At 40.9% G+C, this 5,378-nt stretch overlaps 1 pseudogene; it reads right to left on the reverse strand.

The window, feature by feature from the left end:
* Positions 1 to 395: 395 nt before the first annotated feature.
* Positions 396 to 848, reverse strand: LOC112929160 (small ribosomal subunit protein uS15-like; annotated as a pseudogene).
* Positions 849 to 5,378: the final 4,530 nt, after the last annotated feature.

The following is a 5,378-nucleotide window of genomic DNA, read 5'->3' on the forward strand; positions in this document are numbered from 1 at the left end:
CAAGCAATGCTGACACCTGCTAGCATTTAGCTACACAGAAAGTAATAATGGAGAACAAATGATTGGGTAATAAAGAACTCCCATTGAAATTGGAGTGGAAACATAGCTCAGTGAGGAAAAAGTCTTACAACTACTTTTACAGGAAGACAGACTGAGAAACTACATTCCTACTCACCATCTGATATGTCCCATACACTGAGTACTTCATTTCACTTCCTTCAGTGAAAAGATCTGTAAGTCAAGCTAACATTTTTACTGCTTTGGTTCTCTCCTGAAAAGTTTGATTGTCAGCAGCCAACATATTGAGTGTTATTGTTAAGAACTGAAATCATTTTGATATAGGTCTTTTTTTTCTAGTTAGACAATGACTTCATTGCTTGAGTACATGGACACATTTATGCAACCACGGCAGAGGCTGTGGATAACTCTTATTTCCAATTGGAGGGGAGGACTCATTTGGTCTTATAATATCAGGCCAACAAATAAATGGAACTCTCCATCAGCATCAGTCAGATTTAGCATCCTTTCTATGTCTCTCAAGATGCTTTCAAACAGCAACAGCTTTCTTAATCCAGTAGTAGAGATCTTCGGGAAGAGCAAGGGCAAGCAAGTCCTTTGGACTTAAGAATTCTCAAGATTTGATTGCCTATCACAAAACATACTTGTGCAACACCTTGTGAGTTTCTCAGAGTCACATCAATTTGTGAGAGAGTCAGGCACATCTTGGCCAGTTTGTAAATAGCATGCTTTACGTCATCAGACATCAACTTTAGCCAGGTGGGGAAGCTGCAGTGGTAATGTAGAGCCAACTGGGACAGGCCCTTCCCAGGAGCATGCATGTGACCCATGATGGCAGCCGTCAGGTGGCAAAAAACCATTTTAATATAGATCTTAATGAAATAGACTGAGCTAGTCCCAAATGGAACATTCTTTAGTATTCCCTAATAGTAACATTCCACTGCCACTAGCCAAAGAGCAAGAACCTTCTACTGTTTAGATTCTAGTTTTGGGATTCTAGTTTTTACATACTTCTGCTCTTTTTCATCCTCCTCCATGCCATCCATACTCTTGGCCCAATATCCTGCCATTAGCCACTTAGAGATGGAAGCAACTTAGTGAGCATATAAAACAAGAGTCAGGACAGAAATTCCTGCAGGTAGGAACTCAGAAAGATACCAGTGATTCTCAGCTGAGGTCCTCCATCAGAGCAACACGCGAGGCCAGGTCAACGTTCAGATTCCCGGTGGCCATACCTGGAAATGTGGATTCAGTAAGTTGGATGCTGGGCCCAAGAACCTAAATTTTTGCCAGCACTCCAGGTGATTTTGCTGTTCCCCATATGAGAAGCATTGTAGAGAACATAATTTTGAACAGAGAGAGTTAAATGTACTTAGATTCTTAAGGCTGAGGTCTGGTGCTGTCTGGGTTATTTTGTGGAAGTTACATCACCTTTATTTGCTTTCATTTTTCTCCCTGTTGAATGAAGGATGACATTATAATGATCTCCGAAGTCTCTTCTACCTCTGAATTTTTGTGATACTATGAATTAACACAGGGATCAGGCGTTTATGAAAACTCTCCATGTTGCTTCCTAGTTATCCAATTGCTTCTGTCATCAACTGAATGCCAGAACATTCTTTACAGGCTTTCCTGGAAAGTAGAGAATCAAGATCCTTTGCTTGGTTATCTGTGTTATTTTTCAGGGCCAGACCAGGCTAGACCACAGCCTTGCCCCAGAAGGCTGATCAGTAATTCTCAGTGAGCCTCCCAGCCATGGAAGTCTCCTGAACTAGTACCTCTCCTCTGGCCTCAGCTGGTCACTTGGGTACATTCCAGTTACTAACCAGCTTCACCAACCAGGTTGTTCTAACCATGTAATCACGTTTTGAAAGATGGAAGTTGTTTCACAGATATCTACCCCCACCCTTGTTCTGACTAGAGGAAGCCCAATTTTATTCAGGGCAGCTGAAAATATTCAAGATCTTAGTTTACTTTGCAGCTGGAATGGTCATAGGACACCATTCTGTCCAATGAGATACAGGCAAAAGTCCCCAGGGAAGCCGTTGCTTCCTCAATAAAAAAAGAGAGATGCTTCTGCCCCTTCGTTCTTCACTGCCTACCACCCACCCCTCTCTTTTCTGGCTTAGAATCTGGAATGTGAGACCTGGAGATGCAGCAATATTATTGCAACCCCAAGATGAGATGCATGAGAATAAGGATTTATATGGAAGGAGAATGGAATGATGGGAAATTCTGGGTCCCTGGTGGTGTCACTGAGCCACCATACTGGTCCTGCACTTGCTCCCCCTGCACAAGAGACAAATCAGCTTCTGGGTTTAAGCTACCTAATGAAGTTTCCCATTATTTGTAGACTACTACAAAGCCCATGCTAGTTAGGCCAATGCGGGCCCTCACTCACTGAAGTGCCATACCTGCTGGTCACCCATTTCTCTAAAAAGCTTCTTTTTCTTTTTTCTCCACACTTGATCCCAAAGACTCTTCACATTTCTGCATTTTTAACTTGGGAGACCATTTGTCCAAGAACTTTGTCCTCCCTCTTCCTGTCATTAATATTTTCAAGATGCAAATATGCTTACATATGAGATGCCTACTTACAGACTACTTTATTAGAAAACAAATTATAATTTAGTCCACAGTAAATTGGAAAAATTGACAGATGAACTCAAGACTGTCACTCTTCTGAGCAGTCATTAATTCACCCATCTATTCATTTGCTTGGCAAATGCCTGTGGCATCTATATTATCTGCAGGCTGTGGTACTAAGCACTGAAGCATATCCAAAGAGAATAAGATCCACCTGCCCCCTTAGAGTTGGGGAGTAAAAGATATACAAGTCTGAAATGGCTAAGTAATTACACAAAGACAGCAGGTGACCAAGTAGGAAAAAAAGAAGTTTTGCCAAAAATTTATTATCATTCAGAGAGGATGGAAATTGGCTGCAACCATTTTCTAGGCAACTTTTTTTCCTAAATAAAATGTTTACTTCAGCAAATCAAGCTGACAATTTTTTCCCCAAGGCCAAAGAGTCTATTTTGGAAGAAGGGGGGTGATTTATGCAAAAGAGAAAGAGTCAGAAAGTATTTGTAGAAGAAGGCAAAGGTTTCCAAGTCCACTCCTTAGTTCTAAATAGCTCTTTTTAATTTTCCCCAAGGGACCCATCAAACCCTCAAGAAAATATGAAACAGATTCCAAATCATTCCTATGAGCTAGAATTCCACAAGGGTGATACAGATGATTTCCCTTAGTACCCTGTTTGTGTATGGGCAACGAACCCACACCACAGAGACTATAATCACAGCGCATGCAAAGACTGGCACTTCCTACACCAGGTCCTCCAGGTGTGAGCACAATGCCTCCTTGAAACTCGAGTGGCAGAAAACCTTTTGAATTAAATGTGAAGAGATCATGTATGCGAAGCCATGTTAAAGGCAGAGAAATTAACATAGAAACAAATTTGTGCAATCGTTGTCAGACAAATACAGAAATAGAAGCCCATGCCATTTTTCACATTCTTTGTTTCAGTACATGCTCATGTAGTCCCTTCAATGTGTCGTGCAAACCAAACGTTGAAGTTGTAGGTCTAGAGTCATGGAAATGGGAAGTGATCAAGCACCAAAGCGCTACATTTTGTAAAAGGTCACTTTCTGTAAAGAGTAGTAGAAAGCATGTTGTCTCTTGTTAAGTAAATGAACAAATGTGATTTTAAAAATATATATATATATGTTAGCTTTATCAGATGCACTGTATCAGTGACCAGCCATACTTCTATCATAGAATGATTTGGCTTGTCCCTGAAAAATTAAATCAATCAAAATGTCAATGTTGGGGTAGCCCCGGTGGCTCAGTGGTTTAGTGCCGCCTTCAGCCCAGGGCGCGATTCTGGAGACCTGGGATCGAGTCCCCATGTCGGGCTCCCTGCATGGAGCCTGCTTCTTTCTCCCTCTGCCTGTGTCTCTGCCTCTCTCTCTCTCTCTCTCTCTCTCTCTCTCTCTCAATCTGATGAATAAATAAATAAAATCTTTTAAAAAAATGACAATGTTGGAGGTGTCATTGATAGCTTCTAGTCTCGTGCAAATGCCAATAATAAACACCCTTGAGAGCAGGAAGGAAAGGACATTGTATAGGTTTGTTCAAGGCATCCCCTGGACCTCCTAGAGTATTCTAATGTCAAATATCCTGTACCATGTCACTGTATATATCCTTTTCATCCTTGGGTGAAAACCAAGTGTCTTCATAATGGGTATCTACTGAGTTTTCTACTGACCTCTCTAGCTTTGCAAGAACTGCTCCTACTGTCACTTCAACTGGTGGCTTCATTGGCAGCTCCTAATTAGAATACCAGGGATATAGACACATGACTCTTAAAAACAGCTAAGATTATCATGTCCTCTTGACTAATTGGCCTTCTTTATCCCTGGTAATATAATCTTTGCTCAGAAATCTACTGAGTAGGCTATTCATAACAATAAACTTGTAAGAGGTTTCACACATCAGAGCTTTTCTGACTTAATGATTTCAGGATTTTGATGGAGATTCCTGTTAAAGAACAAATTCTAGATTTTTCTTTTTGCCTTCTATATCCTAAAACTGTGATCGATATCAAACAATATTTTCACGAAAAATGACCAGGAATATTTTCACTGGCTCTTTTTTCCCCACATTGAGAAATATAAGGCTTACAATTGTCAGATGATCAGTGTATTTCAGGGCCTGACCATATGTGCTTATTAAATATTTGGAGGGCTTTTTATCTGAATCTTGGCTATATTCCAGTGGTGAATTAAATTCCTCCTCTCAGGGGCACCTGAATGGATCAGTTGGTTAAGCGTCTGGCTTGGGCTTGGGTCATGATCTCAGAGACCTGGCTGACTCCCTGTTTAGTGGGGAATCTGCTTCTCCCTCTGGCCCTCCCTGCTCACTGTATTCATTGTCTCTCTCTCAAATAAATAAAATCTTTTTAAAAAAAATAATAAATTCTGCCTCAAAATGTTAAAAATCCCTTTACCTTTTTTAAATTTTTATTTATGATAGTCACACAGAGAGAGAGAGAGAGAGAGAGAGAGAGGCAGAGGGAGAAGCGGGCTCCATGCACCCGGAGCCCGACGTGGGATTCGATCCAGGGTCTCCAGGATCGCGCCCTGGGCCAAAGGCAGGCATTAAACTGCTGCGCCACCCAGGGATCCCCCCTTTACCTTTTTTAAAAGTATGATAGGATACACATAATGTACAATTTACCATCTTAACCATTATTAAGTGTGCAATTCACTAGAATTGAATACATTCACATTGCTGTCCAACCAATATTCAAAACTTTTTTATTTTGAAAACTACACCCATTAAACGATACCCATTTCCCC

The sequence above is a fragment of the Vulpes vulpes genome, chromosome 16 (assembly GCF_048418805.1).
Source record: "Vulpes vulpes isolate BD-2025 chromosome 16, VulVul3, whole genome shotgun sequence".
Taxonomy (NCBI): domain Eukaryota; kingdom Metazoa; phylum Chordata; class Mammalia; order Carnivora; family Canidae; genus Vulpes; species Vulpes vulpes.